Source organism: Bombina bombina, chromosome 1 (genome assembly GCF_027579735.1).
Source record: "Bombina bombina isolate aBomBom1 chromosome 1, aBomBom1.pri, whole genome shotgun sequence".
NCBI classification, from domain to species: Eukaryota; Metazoa; Chordata; class Amphibia; order Anura; family Bombinatoridae; genus Bombina; species Bombina bombina.
The window spans coordinates 629,739,966-629,764,491 of NC_069499.1; the positions used below are offsets into that span (position 1 = coordinate 629,739,966).

Here is a 24,526-nt window from a genome sequence, read left to right on the forward strand (position 1 = left end):
AGACCTGTTTGTGAGAGTTCCTGTGTATTACCTGGCTGCCTGATGTCCTTCCTGGTTCCTGATCCCTGGCTTGTTCCTGTTTTCCTTGTTGCTGATTCCGGCTCGTCTGACTATTCACTTTGGCTCCTGACTCGGCTCGTCTGACTACCAGCTCTGGTTTTGACTCCTGGCTTGTTATTTGACTTGTGGACTTTTTATTAATTTTTGCTTTTAATAAAGGTGTGATTATTTTTGCAGGTTTCGTCTCAGTCTGATTCCTGACACCCTGACAAGGACCTCCGGAACCCCCAGAGTAACTGGACCTTCAGGAGCCCTGCAAACAATCAGGAACATGACAATGAGGACTGATTACAATTCCTCTGATGCCCCACCCAAAGGAAGAAACAAGAACCAGCCTGATGTCTAGGAACAAAAGTCCTCCTCTACCATATTTTAGCCCTGAAAGGAGCAGAGCCTCAAAAGTTTTTGAAAACTCAAGGATGATCCTCTCCACAGAACACTTTATTAAAGGCGAAAGCTTTATTCGATCTGAAGAGAAACCAGAGTATAACAAACTCCTCATCCGAGTGAGCAACTCACCAACCAACCAGGACAGCCAGTTATACTGACACCACATGGATGATATAGACCTTAAGGAACAGAAAATAGTGCCCGACCAGGACCAGCCTGCTTCATAGGGCACTCAGAACTGACCCAGGCCACAGAAAAATCAAAACCCCAATTGGAATCAACAAAAGGAACTATAGACATAACAATGTACTAACACCTTAGCATACAACTTCTGCGGAAGTGCCCAAGCGACCACAAAATCGCTAGTATCATAATCTGGAGAAGAAATCTTTCCCAATGGAAAAATTATAACAGACATGAGCTTCTCAAAAAGAAATAAAATACATCCTAACCGGATCAAAGAAAAAGAGGGCAGCACCTGCAGGTGAACGCCCAAGAAGAATGGGCACACTAACAGGACCAGCTAATCAGAGACCCCATTCTCCAAAAGCTCAGAACTGGAATAAAATACCCAAAAAAGAAAGTAAATTGGAGACGACAAGGAGATTAACTTCATCCCCCCAAGTCTAACCCAGCTTGCCATCTTTAACAGAAGACCGAGGATACCTCAACCCATTATGATTTGGATCCTCCAGCACCGCCAAAACATGCCACAGAAGGACATGAAGGCGTGCCAGCCTATAAAGAAAAGCAAGACTTACCTCTGCTGGGGCAACTGACGACCCCTTTGGCTGGGGTGTCTTTGCCTCCTCCTGGTGGCCAGGTTCTGAATTCACAAAAGTAATGAATGCTGCTGTGGACTCTCCCCGTTTAAGAAGAAAAGCACATATTTTTAGCCACAAGTAACATATACAAATACTAACGGCTAGATTTAGAGTTTGGCGTTAGCCGTCAAAACCAGCGTTAGGGGCTCCTAACGCTGGTTTTGGGCTTCCGCTGGTATTTAGAGTCGTGCAAGTAAAGGTCTAACGCTCACTTTGCAGCCGCGACTTTTCCATACCGCAGATCCCCCTACGCAATTTGCGTATCCTATCTTTTCAATGGGATCTTTCTAACGTTGGTATTTATAGTCTTGGCTGAAGTGAGCGTTAGAAATCTAACGACAAGACTCCAGCCGCAGAGAAAAGCCAGGAGTTAAGAGCTTTCTGGGCTAACGCCGGTTCATAAAGCTCTTAACTACTGTGCTCTAAAGTACACTAACACCCATAAACTACCTATGCACCCCTAAACCGAGGTCCCCCCACATCGCCGCCACTCTAATAAATTTTTTTAACTCCTAATCTGCCGACCGCACACGCCGCAACCTACGTTATCCCTATGTACCCCTAATCTGCTGCCCCTAACACCGCCGACCCCTACATTATATTTATTAACCCCTAATCTGCCCCCCCAATGTCGCCACTACCTACCTACACTAATTAACCCCTAATCTGCCGACCGGACCTCACCGCAACTATAATAATGTTATTAACCCATAATCCGCCTCACTCCCGCCTCAATAACCCTATAATAAATAGTATTAACCCCTAATCTGCCCTCCCTAACATCACCGACACCTAACTTCAAGTATTAACCCCTAATCTGCCGACCGGACCCCACCGCTACTCTAATAAATGTATTAACCCCTAAAGCTAAGTCTAACCCTAACTCTAACACCCCCCTAAGTTAAATATATTTTTTATCTAATGAAATAAATTAACTCTTATTAAATAAATTATTCCTATTTAAAGCTAAATACTTACCTATAAAATAAACCCTAATATAGCTACAATATAAATTATAATTATATTGTAGCTATTTTAGTATTTATATTTATTTTACAGGTAACTCTGTATTTATTTTAACCAGGTACAATAGCTATTAAATAGTTAATAACTATTTAATAGCTACCTAGTTAAAATAATTACAAAATTACCTGTAAAATAAATCCTAACCTAAGTTACAATTAAACCTAACACTACACTATCAATAAATTAATTAAATAAAATACCTACAATTATCTACAATGAAACGTAACACTACACTATCAATAAATTAATTAAATAAAATACCTACAAATAAATACAATTAAATAAACTAACTAAAGTACAAAAAATAAAAAAGAACTAAGTTACAAAAAATAAAAAAATAATTTACAAACATTAGAAAAATATTACAACAATTTTAAGCTAATTACACCTACTCTAAGCCCCCAATAAAATAAAAAAGCCCCCCAAAATAAAAGAATTCCCTACCCTATTCTAAAATAAAAATAGAAAAGCTCTTTTACCTTACCAGCCCTTAAAAGGGCCTTTTGCGGGGCATGCCCCAAAGAATTCAGCTCTTTTGCCTGTAAAAAAATACATACAATACCCCCCAACAGGTATTCTATCAGCCAATCGGAATTAAGGTAGGAAAAATGCAATAAAATGCAAGCTCAATCTGATTTGCTGATTGGATCCATCAGCCAATTAGATTTTTCCAACCTTAATTCCGATTGGCTGATAGAATCCTATCAGCCAATCAGAATTAGAGGGACGCCATCTTGGATGACGTAATTTAAAGGAGCCATCATTCGGCAAGTAGGTGTTGGTAGAAGAGGATGGATCCGCGTCGGCTGGAAGAAGATGTCCCCGCTCCGCTCCGGATGGATGAAGATAGAAGATGCCGCTTGGATGAAGATGTCTACCGGTCCGGATGTCCTCTTCTGCCCGGATAGGATGAAGACTTCTGCCCGATGATGGATCTCTTCAGCCCCCGCTTGGGCTTGGATGAAGACTTCGGAGCCTCTTCCGGACCGATCGATAATACCCGGCGTGGTGAAGATAAGGTAGGGAGATCTTCAGGGGCTTAGTGTTAGGTTTATTTAAGGGGATTTTGGGTTAGATTAGGGGTATGTGGGTGGTGAGTTGTAATGTTGGGGGGGGTATTGTATGTCTTTTTTTACAGGCAAAAGAGCTGAATTCTTTGGGGCATGCCCCGCAAAAGGCCCTTTTAAGGGCTGGTAAGGTAAAAGAGCTTTTCTATTTTTATTTTAGAATAGGGTAGGGAATTTTTTTATTTTGGGGGGCTTTGTTATTTTATTAGGGGGCTTAGAGTAGGTGTAATTAGCTTAAAATTGTTGTAATATTTTTCTAATGTTTGTAAATTATTTTTTTATTTTTTGTAACTTAGTTCTTTTTTATTTTTTGTACTTTAGTTAGTTTATTTAATTGTATTTATTTGTAGGTATTTTATTTAATTAATTTATTGATAGTGTAGTGTTAGGTTTAATTGTAACTTAGGTTAGGATTTATTTTACAGGTAATTTTGTAATTATTTTAACTAGGTAGCTATTAAATAGTTATTAACTATTTAATAGCTATTGTACCTGGTTAAAATAAATACAGAGTTACATGTAAAATAAATATAAATCCTAAAATAGCTACAATATAATTATAATTTATATTGTAGCTATATTAGGGTTTATTTTATAGGTAAGTATTTAGCTTTAAATAGGAATAATTTATTTAATAAGAGTTAATTTTTTTCGTTAGATAAAATTTATATTTAACTTAGGGGGGTGTTAGTGTTAGGGTTAGACTTAGCTTTAGGGGTTAATACATTTATTAGAGTAGCGGTGGGGTCCGGTCGGCAGATAAGGGGTTAATAAGTGTAGGTAGGTGGCGGCGACGTTGGGGGCGGCAGATTAGGGGTTAATAAATATAATATAGGGGTCGGCGGTGTTAGGGGCAGCAGATTAGGGGTACATAGGGATAACGTAGTTGGCAGCGGTGTATGGAGCGGCAGATTAGGGGTTAAAAATAATATGCAGGGGTCAGCGATAGCGGGGTCGGCAGATTAGGGGTTGATAAGTGTAAGGTTAGGGGTGTTTAGACTCGGGGTACATGTTAGGGTGTTAGGTGAAGACTTAGGAAGTGTTTCCCCATAGGAAAAAATGGGGCTGCGTTAGGAGCTGAATGCTGCTTTTTTGCAGGTGTTTTTTTTTTCAGCTCAAACTGCCCCATTGTTTCCTATGGGGAATCGTGCATGAACACGTCTTTGAAGCTGGCCGCGTCCGTAAGCACCGCTGTTATTGAGAGTTGCAGTGGCGGTAAATTATGCTCTACGCTCCCTTTTTGGAGCCTAACGCAGCCCTTCTGTGAACTCTAAATACCAGCGGTATTTAAAAAGTGCGGGGGAAAAAAAACAGCGTTAGCTACGCGGGTCGTTACTGACAAAACTCTAAATCTAGCCGTATGTTTTTATTAGTATTAGTCAATCAAATTACCTTTTTTTGAGGATGAAGTAATATACATAAAGATTAGATTGTAAGCTATTTGGGGTACAGGCTCTATATGTAGTTTGTTCTATACTTTTTCCATATTAAAATGCACTTTTATCCTTTATATTTGTGTTGTCAAAAGTCTTAAGTGCCATGTACATGGACAACACTATATAAATAAATCAATAGCACATATAAAATGACAATGAAAAATAAACTGTTCTATTTTGTATTATTATTATCAGCTATTTGTAGAGTGCCAACAGATTCCGCACTGCTATAAACATAGGTAAAATATGCAATGTAGCATTTATAGGGAACAAGAATGTAGCGGGCCCTGCAAAAAGTTGCTATGTTGTAAATCAGCTCTCATGAAGGTGATCTACAAAACAGCAGGGCTTGTAAGCTTAGATGCTAAGGGTGATCAATGTAATGACAAAAGGAGGAGAGGTACTAAGGAAAAGTTTAGCATATATTGTATGCATCCCTGCACAGTAGAGTCTTTAAGGAGTGTTTGAAACTTTCAAAACAGGGGGAGAGTCTTGTGGAGTTTCACACAACAGGGGCCATTCTAAAGAAGTCCTGTAGAGAGGAGGAGAGAAAGAGGTCATGAGCTGAGTGAAGGGGATGGGAGGGAGGGAGGGAGGGAGAGTATCTTGAGACAAGGTCTGAGATATAGAGGAAGAGCAGTGCTATCGAGGGCCTTAAATGTCAGAGTCAGGATTTTGTGTTTAATTATGGAGACTAGAGGAAGCCAGTAAAGGGATTGGCAGAGAGGTGCAACAGATGAAGAGTGATGTGTAAGCAAGATCAGCCTGGCAGAGGCATTCATTATGGATTCTAAAGAACATGGGCGGGAGCTAGGGAGACCAGAGATAATGCAGTTGCAATAGTCAAGACAGGAAATAATGAGAAAGTGGATTAAAATCTTAGTTGTGTCTTGTGTGAGGATGTGAATTTTGGAGAGCTTTTTAAAAGGGGGAATGGCAGGAATTAGCCAAAAACTGGATGTGAGGAGTGAAAGAAAGATCTGAGTCAAGTGTGACACCAAGACAACGGGCATGTGTGGTTGGGTAATAAGTATCAACAGTTATAGAAAGATGGGGGTAGAGATTTTGGAAGAAGGGGGAAAATAGGGAGCTTAATTTTGGAGAGATTTAGATTAAGGTAGTCAGAGGACATCCAAGATAAAATCATAGAAAGGCAGTTAGTGACATGAGTTAGCATTGAAGGAAATAGGTCTGGTGCAAAGAGGTAGATTTGGGTTTCATCAGCATACAAATGATATTGAAAACCCATGGGACTTCATTAAATAACCTAATTATGACATATAGATTGAGAAGAGAGGGGGATTAAGGACACAGCCTTGTGGTACCCCAACATAAAGTGTTAAAGGGGTATAGGATGCACCAGAAAAGGCTACACTATGGTATGGTTAGACAGGTAGGAAGAGAATGATGAGAGGACTGTGTTGCAAATGCCAAAGGATTGGAGGGATTGGAGCAAGAGAGAATGGTCAACAGTATCAAAAGCTGTAGACAGATCGAGAAGAATTAAGAGAGAGAATTGGCCTTTCGATTTCGTTGTAAGTAGGTCATTAGTAACATTATTGATTGCTGTCTTTGTGGAGTATTCGGGGATCCAGATTGCAATGGATCAAGGAAGCAGTTTAATGTGAGGAAATATGATAAATGTATATATACTAGCCTTTCCAGAAGTCTTGAGGCAAGGGGGTGTAGGGAAATAGGGTGGTAGGTAGATGGGGGGGGTTGGATCAAGAGAAGGTTTTTTTTTGAGGATAGGTGTGACTAGTACATGTTTAAGAGATAAGGGAAATATACCAGTGCTGAGGGAGAGGTTGAAAATGTGTGTGAGGATAGGAGTAAGGGTAGGAGATAGGGAGGGAGTAGCTGTGAGGGCATGGGATTGAGGGGACAGGTAGTAAGTTTAGAGGACAATACAAGGGCATAAACTTATTCCTCAGTAACAGGGGCAAAAGAGCTGAATTTGTGGCATTGTGGGTTTTGGATCATTGCAGGCTATTGAGGGGTTTGGAGACTTGTAGTATGTTGATAGATAATTTTGTTTCTGTGGGAATCAATTTTGTTGTTGAAGTGGCAGGCAAAATCTTGAGCTGAGAAAGAAGTTGTAGTAGGAGGTATCGGTGGGTATTGAAAGTGGAGAACAGAATTTTGCATTTGAAGAAAGAGTGGAGATAAGAGTAGATAAGTAATCGTGCTTAGAGAGGTTAAGGGCAGAATAATAGGAGTTCAGGGTGAAATAGTAGTGAAGAAATTCCGCTGAACACCGAGATTTTCTCCGATGTCACTCAGCAGTGTGGAAACATCTGCATAGGTAGGGTGTCAAAGGAGTATGCCAGGGCTGAGGATGAGTGCGTGACTTTCAAGCTATGGTAGGAAGGGCCAAATCATCAATTGCTGATGTAAGAGTGGAGTTGTAGTGACAGATAGATAGGTCAGGGCAAGGAAAGGAAGAGATGGAAGAGAGCAGAGGTTTGAGAGATGTTGTTGATCTAGTGACTTAATGAGACTGTTAAAGGGTTAAATACATAGGCAAATTCACATGCTATCACTTTCCTGTGATACCCCAGAAAAGGAAAATAGTGAATTATTAATCAACAAATACATTGACAGGTTGATTGTCTTATATGTTTTCTTCTGGGGGACAGCACAGGAGTGCACCCAATGCATAAGACTGCCTATGTGTAACAGGGGTTATATAAATAGGACAGAAAAGAATGCCAAAAATACACTGTTCTAACCAAACAGTGCAGTTTATTTTTATTGTTACTATGTCCCTTTATATTCTTTAAAAATGTTGAGCCCTCCTGTGTATCTAAAATCAGGAGCAGCTATTACAAGTACATTAGCTAAGTGCTAGTATGCTTTGCAACTCAGTTATGAACCCACACTAAATCAGAGGCCAGAGAATTGCTGCATATCCTGCGGCCCAGTGATAATCAGAAACACTTTGTGGCTGGGTTGTGCAGTTAGTCTTGTGTGCTTTGATATCCTCTGGACTTGAAAGACCCTCTATAATCCAAGAAAATGAGCCTATTACAATTCCTGGCACAATTGGAGGACAGAGTAAAATCAATCAGGGATTTGGCCTTCTCAAACATTCGAGTCACTTATCTGAGTATTACTGGAGGGATTGGCAGGGCAACGTGTAGGAAGTGATAGACAAACACTTATCCTGTCTGCTATGTAACTGGACTCTCCATACACTGAGAGAAGTGGGATGAGGATGCTTGGTACTGTCACTGTGGGCAATTCAGATATTAAAGGAATAGAAAGGTGCTAGAGCATTTTATTACAGTACTAGTACTTGAAAATAACTATTTGTTTAACCTCTGCAAAGGGAAAAGTCAAAATTAAACTTTTATAATTCAGAGAAAGCATGCAGCTTGATAAACTTTCCCATTTACATCTACAGTGTTATCAAATGCAAAAATCTGTTGATGTGCACTCTTTCTGAGGCAACAGCTCCTACTGAGCATGTGCAAGAGTTCACAGGACATACGTATATGAGTCTGAGATTGGCCAACAGCTGTCATAAGACATAAGGACAGGAAACTGAAAGGAAGCTTTGAATCATCAAAAAAATAACAGAGTTTATGCTTACCTGATAAATTTCTTTCTTTATTTTGGTGAGAGTCCATGAGCCTTAAATGTGGGATTGAATTCCCGTCACTAGGAGAAGGCAAAGAACCCCGAACAACAAGAGCTTTTCAACCCCTTCCTGTACTGCTCAGTTTAACGTATTGCTCAGCCAAGGAGAGTGAACAGAAAAGGTAGGAAAGGCAAAGCAAGGGAAGAGGTGCAATTAATTGCCGCCAAAAGAAAAAAGAAACTGGGTGGGGTCTCATGGCCTCTCACCACTCTCACCACAATGAAAGAAGGAAATTTATCAGGTATAAATTCTGTTTTCTTTAATAATGTGGTGACAGTCCACGAGTCTTAACATGTGGGATCCAAGCTGTGGAGTCCACGAAAACCAAGGGTGGGGGAAAAAAAAGAAACAGTTTTGCTAGATACTATGGCCCCAATTTATCAAAGGTCTTGCGGACCTGATCCGACAATGCGGATCAGGTCTGCAAGACCTTGCTAAATGCGGAGAGCAATACGCTCTTCGCATTTAACTTTGCACCAGCAGCTCACAAGAGCTGCTGATGCAACGCCACCCCCTGCTGACTCGTGGCCAATCGGCCGCCAGCAGGGAGGTGTCAATCAACCTGATCGTATTCGATCAGGTTGATTTTCGGCAATTCCTGTCCGCCTGCTCAGAGCAGGATGACAGGGTTATGGAGCAGCAGTCTTTAGACCGCTGCTTCATAACTTGTGTTTCTGGCGAGTCTGAAGACTCGCCAGAAACACGGCCCTTCAAGCTCCGTACGGAGCTTGATAAATATGGGCCTATGGCTTGAATGACTTTCCTGCCAAAAACTGCCTACGAGGAGGCAAACACATCAAAATGATAAAACTTGGCAAATGTGTGTAAGGAAGACAAGTTTGCAGCTTTCCATTGAAGCTTCGTTTTTGAAGACCTATAAAGTAGAAACTGATCTAGTTGAATGAGCTCTGATACGACTGACTTCCTCACCATTAACTAAGCTCTGTGAATTACTTGTTTTAACCAAGAAGATAAAGTAACCACAGAAGCGTCATCTATGAGGACCAGAAAAAATAGATAAATAGACTAGAACTCTCTCTGAAATCTTTTAAACTTTAAGGCCCTAAACACATCTAAGTTAAGAAGACTCTTTCCTTAGAATTTGATGGCTTTGGATACAAATAAGGAACCACAAATTCTTGGTTTATATTTTCATCAGAAACAACCTTGGGTAAAAATCCATATTAAAGGGACACTGAACCTAAATTTATTCTTTCATGATTCAGATAGAGCATGCAATTTTAGGCAACTTTCTCATTTACTCCTATTATCAATTTTTATTTGTTCTCTTGCTATCTCTATTTGAAAATCATGAATATAAATCTTAGCAGCCAGCCCATTTTAGGTTCAGCAACATGGATAGCGGTTGCTTATTGGAGGCTGACATTTACCCACCAATAAGCATGCATAAACTAGGTTCTCAACCAAAAATGGGCTGGCTCCTATGCATCACATTCCTGCTTTTTAAATAAAAATAGCAAGAGAACGAAGAAAATTTGATAATGAAGTCAATTAGAAAGTTGCTTAAAATTGCATGCTCTATCTCGATCGTTAAGAAAAAAATTGCGTTTAGTGTCCCTTTAAGTATGCAAAACTGCCTTATCATGAAAAATAAGAAAAGAGATTCACACGATAAATCTGACAACTCTGAAACTCTCCTAGTGGAGGAAATTGCTAAAAGAAAAAGAGATTTTCCAGGACAGAAGCTTAATATCTATACTGTGCATATGTTCAAAAGAAGAACCTCGTAGAACTGAAGGAACTAGGTTCAGATTCCACTGAGGAGAAATGGGTTTTCCAACAGGTCTAATCCTAACCAAGGAGTGAGCAAAAGTCTGAACATCTGGTAACTTGGCTATTTATCTTGTGAAACAAAACAGAAAGAGCCGATATCTGACCCTTTAAAGACCTTGCAGATAAACCCTTGTCCAAACCATCCTGGTGAAACTGGATAATTCCTGGAAATCTATAAAGAATGCCAACTGAATCAGCAAGACTCACACCAGGAAAAATTTTCTTTCCAGATCTTACTACACATTTTTCTAGTCACTGGCTTCCTGGCCTGTAGAAGAGTCTACTACCGCCTCTGAGAAACCTCTGTGTTTCAGAATTAACTGTTCAACTTCCACGCTGTCAAAATTAGAGATTTTATATCTTGGCAAAATATTGGACCTTGAGATAGTAGGTCCTGGCATTGAGGAAGAACTCACGGAAGAAAGCTGAATATCTGAACCAGCTCTGCATACAAGGTCCTACGGGACCAGGTTGGAGCAATCAGAATTACTGAGGCAATTTCTTTCTTCATGCGAGCCGACATCCTTGGTGGGAGAACAAATGGAAGGAATATGTAGAGTAGATGAAAAGTCCACGGACAGACCAGATAATCTACTAGCTCTGCTTTTGGGTCTCTGGATCTGACACAATATCTGGGCAACTTGTAATTGAAGCATGAGGCCAATAGGTCTATTTCTGGAAGACCCCACCCCAGGAATATGGATTGCTTATAGAAAACACTGATTCTGTCCTGCCCAGGAAAAAATATGAGGCACCTCGGTCATTGCTAAATTACTTAAAGTTCGTCCCTGATGACTGATAAATGCCACAGCCATGACACTTATTGGAACTTATCTTTTTCCAGGCCACAACTGGAGAACCCAAAGGATCACCTGGAGTTCCAAGATCTTTATAGGCAAACTAGTCTCCTGAGGAGCCCAAACTCCCTGCGCACCCCAAACTCTCCAAACCATGCCCTGGGCCAAACGACTGGCATATGTTGTTACTATCACCCAACACAGTAGGAGAAATTATGCCCTAAGGTTTAAAGACAGAATGTTTATCCACCAGGAAAGAGATTGAATTGCTGAGAAATCTAGAGATATCTTCCAAACTAATTGAAAAAAAATATTTGTTCCACTGCTGTAGCATAGACAGTTGAAGAGGACATGTGAAAGTGAAAAAGAGCAAAAGGAATCTCGGCAGATGCCACTACCATCAGACCAATTATCTCCACCATACATTGAGTATGATAAATTGCAAGGGGCAAAGATGGAACCTGAACAAGAATGTCATTCCAGTAGGGAGCTACAGACATTCCCTGAGATCTGATGAAAGCCAACAAAGTGCCCAAGACCTTTTTGAGTATTCGAGGGGCAGTGGTTAGTCCAAATGAAAGGGCAACAAATGGAAAATGCCTGTCTCGAAAGGCAAACTGAAGGAACTGAGAATTTTCCTTGTAAAGGAAGGAACACTATGAAGGTATGCATCCTTCAGATCTATGGTGGACATGAACTGACACTGTTGCCCTAGATTGTACTGATGGTCTCTATTTTGATAGTTGGAACTATCAAAAATTTGTTAAGTGTTTTTACATAACATGGGTCTGAAAGTTTTGACGAGGTTGGAGTAGAATCTCTGACCCTGTTCTGAGATCAAGACGGATAAATAACCCCCATCTTTTCCAGACCCTGAATTGAAAAAAAAGTTGCCGCCTTCACAGGAGTTGAGGGGACATGCAACCAGAAGGAACAGTCCTCGAGGAGGCCTGAAGCGAAAACCTATCCTGTAACACAGAAATATAATGTTTTAAAGCCCAGGGATCCCATACAGACTCAAACCAGGCCTCCGGGAAAAGGATCACACCATAAGGCTGCAGCACCTGCTACACAAGCAATGCCAAAAGCTGGCTTAAAGAGATAACCTGTTTGAAGGAACAACATCATGAGAAAAGATTCTAATTTTAAATCAATAGGATCTCTGAAAGAAGTACTGTCTTCTAGAGGAATAGTAGTACACTTAGCAAACTTAGAATTTGCTCTGTCAATTTTAGGAATAGACTACCGAAGTTCCAAGTTCTTCTCTGGCAAAGGATACATTGCTTTAAACACAGAGGAATGTGCAAAATGAATACTCGGTTTCTTCCATTCCTTAAAAATTACCTCTAAGACTAATTCAGGGACTTGAACTAGGGCTAAAAAATAAAATCTAGTAAATTAGTTGTTTTTTTCCTCAGTTGGATTCTTTTCTGCGAGGCCCAGAATTTTATGAACTTCATGAAGTAAGAAATGTAAGTATACAACTTTGAACATAAGTTAACTCTCCAGGAATAGAGCCCTGATCATCAGACGATATAACGATATATCACCCTCTGATGAAATAACAGAATGATCAGAAGTAAAATCATGTAAAATCTCAGGAATGTCTGTATCTTGTATAGATGCAATTAGCAACCCCTTGTATAATATCATAAGATTTAAGCTTACACTTATGTAATTGCAGAATAATCGCCAAAATCTCCATCATAGTGGAATGTAAGCTACTCTTAAACTTAGGAGAAAAATCCATAGAGGCCCCCTGTGATACACATGTTGATACATCTCAAGAGTGTCCTCCAGTAATGTTGGTGTATTTATCAGCAGCAGTTGCCACCAACGTGTTACGTATTGTAATTATGAATATTAATAATTAATAGCAGTATAAAATTATTGTCAGCGATATCTGCAATTAATATAGCAGAATTTTGTCAATACACTCCAGTAAGATGTTAAATTTCTGTAGTGTACCCAAAAATATCACTATTGAAATATCTATAAATATGACAACAATTTTATTATTAAAAACAAATATTTAATCTCAATATAAAATATTCCTAAATTCTGATCAGTTAATCTTTATATACACATTGATTATATTTATGTAGTAGCTGAATATCACCTACTATGACCAGAATGTTAGAATGCTATATTAAAATTCAAAATTCGATTTGAACGGACTAATGTATCGAAACTAATTTCTGCTTTTGTTCGGTTCCCGACACGGACTCAAGTTATTATATAGCCTGGGCCATTTGTGAAATTTGGGCCCTTACTGTCCGGATCTGGATGAACTGATTTAGGTGTAATACTAAGTTCTAGCTCTTAATTGTAGGTTTTCTCTTTTTTTTTTCTTAGGAAGATGAAAAAGGCTTATAATTAATACAGATTTCTATCATCTAATTATTATGGAATTTAATAGATTTGTTATTGGCATTCATCTCTATAATTGTTAATGCTTAGGGGTACTTAGGCTTCTCCACCCAGGATATTACTGCATGTGTACTTTGCATTTTTGAATTTTTGTATGTGCCTTTTCCTTTCTTTGTTTTGCTTCCTTTAAATTTGATCTTGACTTTTTCAGCTGACTAATTGTGGGTTATAGCTTTCTAGTTGTCTTAGGAGGATACCCATTTCACTTTATTTCACTATTAGTTTGTTATAAAAGTCACGATTCTTACCAAGTTGCTACCTGAATTCTTGAAAGTAACTTGCTAATCAGGACACATTAAGTTTAATTGGTACGCTGGGGCAAGTAGGACCCAGGTCTAGTTTTCACACCCTCTAGGGTATTACATTTTGGAGTGCCCCCTATTTCATAGGTTTAGATTGTCTTTTGCTCTAATTATTTATTTATTTTTCTCTTGGTGTGTGTATTCACTTTTTGCTTTAGTTTTGTTTTTTACACCACTTTAACCCTAATATACACATTCCATTTATATCAGTGAATGGACAGGTTCAATTCTCATCAGAAAGGTTCCTCCCCTATCATGCCCCCCAAATATAAGGATAAGAAAGGTAGCACTAAAAATGCAGATCCTGTCTTTGATACCTCTTATGAGCGAGGTGCAGCTGGTATAGCCCTTAATGATATGTCAGAATTGGCATCCGAAGTAGCCAAAATGATTGCTCCACATTTAGATATAATTAAACAAGAAATCAAATCTGAGATCTCTTCTTTGACGAGTGTAATTAGGAAGTTTAATGCTATAATAGAGGAGATGGGGACAAGAGTGTCTGATCTAGAGGATAGGTTAAATTCATATATCCCTTCTACAGCTACTCAAGGCAAAGCAATCTCTCTCTTACAATCTCGTATTGAAGACCTTGAGGATCAGTCAAGGCAAAATAATTTATGGGTAATAGGCCTCCCCGAATCTATAGAGTTTCAAGATCTATTGTCCTTTGCCACAATCACTCTACCTCAGGCACTCTTGATCCCGCCCCTCTGACAACTTTTTTGATAGAAAGGGCTCATAGAATCAGACACCGAAGAGAGAATAATATTGACGCTAAACCAAGGCCAATCATTTTTAAATTTGTGAATTACCAAGATAAATTGCTTTTTCTAAAACATTATAGTAAACTTAATGCTCTTATTGGTACCCACAAGATCTTGATTTTTCAAGGTTTCTCATCTGAGACCCTGTCTAAAAGAAGAGGTAAATATCTCCTTTTTACTTGAAATTCCTGAAAGCAGAATATAGTGTCAGATTAGTGTATCCAGCAAAACTCATAGTCTTGAACGCAGGGATCTCATACACTCTAAATAATACCCTAGAAGCAACTGCTCTTTGTAAGGAGTTTGGTTTATCTTGAGGGTGAAGTATCCATTAATAACCTTTAGTGGTTGTCCTATCACTAGGATAAAGAATGGAGCCCACTTTTATAAATTCTTTAGTTTTTAAAGTATTTTTACAGGATTATGACTTAGCTGCATATTATGTTTTGCCCGACTTCCCTTTTTTTTTCTTCTCTTTTCTTGTGAGCTGCTGATGCAACCCGATCGTACTCAATTGGGTTGAATTGTGGCGATTCCTGTCCGCCTGCTAAGAGCAGGCGGACATGGGTTATATAACTGCTGTTTCTGGTGAGCCTGCAGGCTTGCCAGAAACACGGGCCCTCAAGCTCCATTTTGAGCTTGATAAATGGGCCTCTATGGCTTGGAATTAAAACAACCTCGCCAGAAACAGCGGTCACAAAGAACGCTGCTCCAAAACCTGTCCGCCTGCTCTGATGAGGCGGACAGGAATCACCACAATTCAACCTGATCGAGTATGATCGGGTTGATTGACACCTCCCTGCTGGCGGCCGCGAGTCTGCAGGGGGCAGTGTTGCACCAGCAGCTCTTGTGAACTGCTGGTGCAATGCTGAATACGAAGAGCGTATTGCTCTCCGCATTCAGCGAGGTCTTGTCGACCTGATCCGCACTGTCGGATCAGGTCCGCAAGACCTTTGTTAAATAGGGGCCATGGTCTGGATTGGTCATATCGAGATTTACAGACTAAATCATTAATGCATTTTAAATGGGCTTTTATTCCATTTCTGCTTTTTATTCTCTTTTTAATCAAAGTCTCTAAATGGAGTAAATTTTCAATATAGATATTCCGCTGATAATGGATACTTTCAAACTAATAGAGAAAGCCTGGGTTCTGACGGCCTTTAGAGAGTCTCAGAGTAAAATCAGTTTAATGGCTTATTTGACTCCAGAGAGGTTATCCAAGTGGTACAAGACACATATTTGTGCTCTAGATGTAGTGCACTTGACGCAGATTTTTTACATTGCTTCTGGGCCTGCCTGAAAATTAGGCAGTTTTGGGCTAAAGTGACGTATTGGATGAACTCTACTTTACAGCTAGATTTTTGCATTCAACCGATGGAAATATTCTTTCTAGACAAATTTCAAGGCACCCCTCAAAATTTCAAGTTAATTAACACCATCATTTTTCTGGCCCGGAATCTCATTTTGAAATTGTGGAAGGCACAAGTAGCACCTAATTTGACAGAACTGAAAAACCCTCTGATGACTCAATGTTTGGCAGGACAATGTAATTTACAGATTCCTAATGATACCCAATTAGTCTTATTTTTCAAATGCTGGAAAGTATATATTTTGTCACTTCCAATTCATGCCCAAGTGACCCTTGTCAAACCCTTAATGAAATCTACCTATGTCCAATAACAGATATACGCAGGCCATTTTCCTTGTGCATGGCTCAGTAATACTTGAGGGAGAGCGGACAGATATCGGGGGGGGAGAGAGAGCAGGGGAGGTTGGTGTGCCCCTTTTTCTATTTATTTATTTTTTCTCGCTACCCCTTCCCCCTTTATGCATGTGTTTTCTGTGATTTTTTAGTTAAATGTTAAAAAGCAATAGTAGTAATACTAGAGAATTATGACTTCTATTTTGTTTGTATTTTGGGGGTCCTGCGTGACCTTCTTGTTTGGATTAAGATCTCTGTTTTGATTTTGTGACATTTTGATTATTGTGTAATAAATAATAAAAAAAAAGGAAACACTTTGTTTTCAATCTTGATATTATAAAGCTCATGTGGCATATGAATCCTATGCATTTCTACAGAACAGATTTTGTTTTTCCATTAAGATTCAATCCTGTTTCATTAACAGCAAGTCATAGTTTCAGCAATGCCTGGAGACCTTTGTTCTCATAGAACTTTATTACATATAAGACACATAAGTTTTTATGCAAAAGTATGAGCTAATTAAATGGACTTTTGCACATACCAAACATTTGTGGCTGGGTATTAGGAGGTTGAGAAGGGGCCCATTGCCGTTTTGTGGGTGGGATCATGTTGGGATAGGCAGGGTCGCGGGTGGTTAATTAGCAAGATAGTGAAGGTGTCTGGGCAGGGCTACAAAAGAACTAAAACATCAGAGGCGCTTTCACCGGATTTAAATCAAGTATGGTACCTTACCCCAATTTGTTTTAAAGGTGGTTTGCAGCAATATTAGACAGGAGACATCTCTCTTTACGAACTTGGACATTTTATAACATTGCTAGATAACATTTTATGTATGTTTTAATATGAAATACATATTTTAGAATAAAACTTGTAAACACTTTAATTGTTGTATCACAATAATTATTATTTTGAATAAATTTCTGACTTTGTATACCTTAGCTTCAAGCACCAGTTTAAATCTTTCACTCTATCAATATACACATCCCACTTGGGAGAAGTGGGATTAATTTAGGACATGGCTTAGGGTTACTACTAGTGTCTCTAACTACCCTTATCAAGATTACAAGTATAGTGGTAATTAAGGCTCCCGCTCGAGCATTAATTGTGCTAGAAGTAAGCTTTTTGCGCTCATCGGGTTGCGCTCATATTATGAGTTGAAAGTTAACTGGTTTTGCTCGTGTGCTAAACCGACGAGTGCAAAAAGCTGAAATTAGAATAATGGATGCATGATCACGTATTCCCACATAGAAGTCAGTAAAGGAAAAAAAAGTGCAAACCCGATCGCATATTCTCATGTGCGCCAACCTGGCATGAAAACATGAATATTTAACATTCGAATGTTCCTCACATAACAGAATATGTACTATTTATTCATAAATAAATATTTTCTATATAAATCTGATGATTGTTTGTACAATATATATCTATACCTATATACAGTATATATATATTTATGTCTAGATATGTATACATATGTATTTATGTGTTTATATGTGTACATACTGTATGTACTGTATGTAAATACATATATACACATATAAACACATATGATGCAGACAGAGCATGCAGTTTTAAGACACTTTCCGATTTACAGTCTTTTTATATTTACACTTTCTGGGGATCAAGATAATTCAGAGTGAGTGTTATTGCATTGTCTTTTTATTAACCAGTGCTCTGAAGTCACGGCAATAATTCTAGCGTAAATAGCGATTCTGCTCAAGAGATCATATTTATTTTCAACTCATAACACCTGCGGTAAGCGCAATGAGCTTATAATCTGGCCCATGATATGCGCATTTTATAGACACTCAGCGTAAATGGGAAAAAACAACAATTTAAAGTGTAGGAAAATGGGACACAAAATATTGGATGTACATTGCAAATGTTTTTTTACTACACATTTTTATTGACCCTTTAACAAAGTTATTACAATTTCAAAAAGAAGATAAAAGAGAAAAAATATTTTTCATAATTTAAAGGTGCTGTGTCTATGGACTGTTAATAATTTGTGTGTTCTTGGTCCCCTTAAGTACATGATGAACTGACTGCTTGTTCCTTGCTAGAAATGCCGAGCATCTATGGAATTTTGTACTTGGTACTATACAGATATCCATTAACCCTTTGCTGCTCATCTGAAATCAAGTAACATATACCAATGTAGGATCCCTCACACATATTTAATGGGAATGTAGAAACTGATGATAGATTTGATTTAACTTCAGCTGTTCCTTCCTGGTTTAGAGTCTGAGACCATAAATGATCTTTGCATTTCTTTTGCACGCACTATAGACATATTTATTCCCATCGTATTTCAGTTCACGCTTGTGGAAAGTTTTGATGGAGAACACCACTTATGTGTAAAATGCTTTTACATCCTCATATTCATCCCAACATCCCATAAGTGAGGTAGAATTAATACATGTGATAATAGAAATGTTGTTAAATGTTCTGCTCAAGAGCATTACATTTATTTTAGGTATAGAAGATCCCTACTAGTATAGTGTGTATGAGTGTGTATGTGAGAGTCTGTGTCTATGTGAGAGAGTATGAGACAGCATATGGCAATGTGTGTGTGAGTATGTATAAGAGTGTGTGTGAGAGAGTGTGTGTCTATGTGAGAGTGTATGAGAGAGCATATAGCAGTGTGTGTATGTATGTGTATGGGAGTGTCTGCATGAGAATGAGAGTATGTGCATGAGTATGTGTGTGTGTGCATATTAGAGAGTGTGTGTGTATGAGAGTCTGTGTGTATGTAAAAGAATGTATGAGTGTGTGTGTGTGTGTGTGTGTGTGTATGAGTGTATGTGCATATGTTTCTAACAGTGTGGTGTGTGTATGTGAGAGGATGTATGAGTGTGTCTGTGTGTATGAGAGAGTGTGTGTGTGTATGTGTGTATAGATGAGAGTGTATGAGTGAGTATGTGTGTATAGTAATATAAGTGACTAATAGAAGCATACTTCCACATATTTAAAATTTAGATACAAAGAAGTTACAAAAATTAAATGACTTTGCACCTGGCCTCACAAACCCTAGAGCCGGCCCTGACCAAATTTCCTGGTGGGCAGCAGCATCTGGGACTGACCAGCTACAATTTAAGGGGGTGGTGCTGCTGGTGAGGTGATGCAGCTGTTTCACCTCTCTTTTGTCCTTTACATATTAAGGTCACAAAGTATTTCCTTATATAAATTTTATCCCCTAGACCATGTACCATTTTATTAGCCCTTCTTTGAATGGTTTCTAGTGTCTAGTAAAGTCAACCTGTGAGACACATGTTTTGAGTGTCTTCTCCAGATGAAACTATGGATAATCATTTTCACACTGTGAGACATTAATGAAATTGGGTTGCAGGGGGCATATAAATATAATCTGGCATGACGGGCGGAGCTTGGCCGCGCTGGGAGATGGCCGCTGTAGCTTAGAGCTCCTGCTATCTGTCTAGGCCCATAACTTTTTATCAGCAACTTAGGAACTGACCGAGCCGTTGGAACAATAAAAACACAAGGGGAACTTGCCCTCACCAAGACTGGACTAAGCGTAGGTCTGGGACTGGACTTTTGTCCTTATTGATATTACCGCCCAGACCACGTTACATAGGCCATAGCCGGAGCACAACCGGAAACCCAGCACACCGGGCAGAGATCAGCAGCACTGACCCTCATCGTAGAAGCCGATCTTCACTACAAACAGGCTGCTCTTAAGTGTCACGGACACCGGACACACAGGACAAGAGGCTCCTGATCGCAATCGGCAGCCGTGGCAGATCCCGCTGGGGGAAGTCCCCTGTGCGGTGAGTAATCCCAGTGATAGCGCTCCTGCCTAAGAGAAGGACACCCTGGTAAGAAAGCCCTCATATTTTACGGCACATACCTGCCTCTTGTTGGCTGTGTATACTATCCGGTAGTGGCGCTACTGCAGTGGAGAGAGCGGTTCTCGGCTCAGCTCACCCACCTGACTGCAGATTATACAGCCCTCTCACCGGGACTCTGTCCCTTCAGAATAGTGTCAAGCCTCACCTTTCCTGTGCCTAACGGATCTCCCTGAACCCTGCCCTCAGCTCACAGTGAGCTGTGCAACGGCAATAGCGCAGGCAAGCAGAGGGGGGAATATACAACATATGCCAAAAAGGGTATATTTTATTTAATAAACGTTTCACCCAGAGTGTATCATATTCCATATACTGGGCTCCTTACACATAAACCCAGAGATACCCCTGCCTGTTATTGGGAATAACTCTAACCTATAGGGGGATATCAATAGGATAACCTCATAGTGCAACAGTGCAACAGTGGGCAATCCTGCATTCTAGCTGACATATCACTCTGTAATGCCCCACAAAAAGAATACAGTGGGGGAAAAAGCCTCTAAATCTCGCAATATGAATCACTACCTTAAACCCACCGAATCTTCTACACTGGAGACATTAAACCCACATTATGATGTCACACAAAGTACGTCCACACAAACGACTGAAACAAATATAATCCCCCCATCATATGTTACTAAGGACGACCTGCAGAACCTATCCTCAAAAGAGGATATTAGAGGGGTCATGGAAGAGGTTAAAGGTCTTTTTGGGGAGCTTAGGAAAGACATCAATGACCTATCCCACAGGGTCATTGGCGTGGAACAAAATCATGAAAATATAATTGAAGAGGTAAAATACACTTCGGCCAGGGCACAATACAACACCGAAATGATCCATAGCTTAATGGACAAAGTGGAGGACCTTGACAACCGCGGCAGGTGGAATAACCTGCGGGTCAGGGGAATTCCAGAGTCTATACACCCGTCAGCCCTCCAGGGCTACCTTCAGGACCTATTTAGGACACTTAAAGGTACTCCAATGTCTCCAGCTATCGAGATTGAAAGAGCTCATAGGGCGCTCCGCCCCAAACCACCAGCGAAAGCACCCCCACGAGATGTCATTCTATGTGTTCTAAATTTCAAAGACAAAGAAGAGAGTCTGAAACATGGCAGAAACAAACATCCGATTACACATGCTGGAGTTCCTCTACAGATCTTCACGGACTTAAGCCCAACTACACTACAAAAGAGGAGGGAGCTGAAATTCATTACAAGCATCCTGCAAGAAAAAAAGATCATCTACCGCTGGGGCTTCCCCACAAGTATTATAGCCACTAAGGGAGACCATACAGCCATCTACAGGGTAACAGAAGATCTTGGCCCCTTCTTTCACTCATTGGGCCTAGAGCCCCCTCCAATCCCAAGACCTCCACAGGAAGAGAGGACCACTAATTTATCTACCAACTCCAGCAGACAGGGTATCGACAGAGAGCAACAATAAAGATCTCTCCACAGAACTGAGGGACACTTGCTGGTCAGGTTTGCATTGGTTATCTAATGTATTGACTTAAAAAAAAAAAAGAAAAAAAAATTTTTTTTTATCACTCTGTTGGTTTTGAAGTCACAACTAAAAGTTTATTTTTGTGTATATGAATATTTATCTACCTTTTTCTCACTTGATGTTGAATGTTAGATTATAACTTCGGTTGATGTTTTGGTTAAATATGTGCCATCCTGGAGCACACGGGTGACTCTACCATAAACGCGGGACCGCACGTATTGTGCGCTATTAGCCAAACTGCTCATAGATGTTAAACACCCGCTTCTACATTATTAAACCTACTCTTAGAGGTCTCCACTGTGCTCCTGGAGGGAATGACATGCTCACTAACATTACTTATACTTTAAATTAGTTCTGATTTCACTGCAATTTGAACGGTTCGGCTAAGTTTCTTATCTTTATTATTGCACTGGGTCTAGCAGGGCATAGCCTGTTAGACTTAGACTTAGTTTCTTGTAAAATACACACATAGATCTGTTTTCATGTGCTTGTTGTTATTGTACATTTGTCTGGTCACATTCCAGACACCATTTCGGGCGGGCCCCGGGACACTACTCTCAAGCCTTGGACTTTCCTACACCCAGCCTTGCACATATACTACACCATTTAACATGCTACACCCACCACAGAGTGGGCCTAAAGGGGCGGGCTCTTACTCTACATATAAGACACACCTGATCAAACTGCTAACAGTAAATGTCAAAGGCCTCAACAGCCCGGGTAAACGCTCCATAGTACTGAGGGACTTACAAAGGATGGGTGGGGATATTGTGTTTCTCCAGGAGACACATTTTGCCAGGTCTAAAGAACCCAAATGGCATAATCATGCTTACCCAAGCGCTTTTCTAGCTTCAGGCCCCTACAAACAGAATGGAGTGGAGATTCTCATACACCGAAAACTGCCATTCCACTTATTACAGCAGGAAAAAGATAGAGACGGCAGATACATAATTCTCACAGGACAACTCTACGGTAAACTGATCACATTGGCAAACATTTATTCTCCCAACACTAAGCAGGATAAATTTCTAAAAAGGGTCACTCAAAAAATACAGGAAGTCTCTAAGGGAACTCTTTTCATGGGAGGGGATCTTAACGCACCCCTACTCCCACTATGGGACACTTCTAATGGAGTGTCAAGCGTCCCACACCATGCATTGAAACAGATTAACGCCCAGCTCAAACATCTCCTTTTACATGATATCTGGAGAACCCTACACCCAACCGACAGGGACTTCACCTTTTATTCCAGCCCCCAGAAGAAATATTCAAGGATAGACTACCTATTCGCAGACTCAATGGGAATTTCATATATCACACACAGCGACATTTTAGCCATAACATGGTCGGATCATGCCCCTGTTTCATGCACCATAGACTGGCCAAACTCCCCTGACATGCCCTTTATATGGAGACTGGAAGACACCCTTTTGGATACCCCGAAATTAAAGCAGATATAGAGACATCTATGACCGAGTACTTTAATATTAATACTCAAGATAATCTACCTCTCACCTCAGTTTGGGAAGCACACAAATGTGTCCTTTGCGGGATATTAATTAAACATAAATCGAAACTGAACAAACAACGCAGAGAAAAATACAACTCAATACTACACACCATTCACACCCTAGAGGAAAGGCATAAAAAAGAGGCAACAAATACCACACTAGAAAACGACCTTTCCCAAGCTAGGCTCGACTTTAGGGCCCTACTGCAGGAAGAAAACCAACACTCCGCGTTGAAACTTAAACAAAAATTCTATGAGGGAGGGGATAAAGCGGGTAGACTACTAGCGAGAGCCCTCACACGCCAGAGATCAAAAACATGTATATACTCCATGAAAGATGAACAGGGACGGACGAGACAGGATAGTCGTAACATTGCGCAAATTTTCCATAATTACTATAGCAAACTATATAATCTTAAAAGGGGAGAAACAGACACCCATAATCAGGAAATACAACATTATTTAAACCACACGACAATGCCGACACTGACTGAGGAGGAATCCAACGACCTAGAAACACCCATATCTCAAAAAGAAATAGCAGAGACAATAAAAGATCTTCCAAGTGGGAAAAGCCCGGGGCCAGACGGACTGATTAATAAGTATTACAAAACTTTTCTCCCATTGTTACTACCCCACTTACATAAATTGTTTAATGGACTGAATGATTCCGGACTCCTCCCCAGGTCTATGCTGTCAGCATATATTACAGTCCTCCCAAAACCTGGGAAGACCCCAGATAAGCCCGAAAGCTACAGACCCATTTCCCTTCTCAATAGCGATATTAAAATACTAGCAAAGGTCTTAGCAACGCGCATTAATAAATATCTTCCAAAACTGGTCTCAACTGACCAGGTAGGATTCATTCCTGGCAGGGAGGCCAGAGATAACACTCTAAAAGTCTTTCACCTCATAGCTTTCTCTAAAACAAAGTCGATTCCGCTCGCTCTGCTGTCCTAGGACGCAGAGAAAGCTTTCGACAGGGTGGACTGGGCCTTCCTGCGGAGCACCATGGTGGCAATGGGGTTTGGAAATAAAACATTGAAGACAATTTTTGCCCTATACTCGCAACCTAATGCACAAATAAAGGTCAACGGAGTCCTTTCTGACCCCTTTCTTATCACGAATGGGACGAGACAGGGATGCCCACTTTCCCCGGCCCTATTTGCCATCGCCATAGAAGCATTAGCTAGTAACATTAGACATAATCCTGACATAAAAGGCATACAGACAGGAACAATCGAAAACAAGTTAGCCATGTACGCTGATGACGTAATGTTAACCATGACAGACATTGAGACTTCCATACCAGCCATACTATCAGAATTCACAAAATATGGCGCAGTTTCCAACTTCCTTCTTAACCTTACAAAATCAGAACTCCTTGGCATTTCCCTAACACCAGAGACACT

At 40.1% G+C, this 24,526-nt stretch overlaps 1 non-coding gene across 1 annotated transcript; it reads right to left on the reverse strand.

Moving 5' to 3' along the window:
* Positions 1–434: 434 nt before the first annotated feature.
* Positions 435–548, reverse strand: LOC128646345 (U5 spliceosomal RNA). Its single transcript, XR_008400289.1, has one exon. It is a non-coding gene; the product is annotated as a U5 spliceosomal RNA (small nuclear RNA).
* Positions 549–24,526: the final 23,978 nt, after the last annotated feature.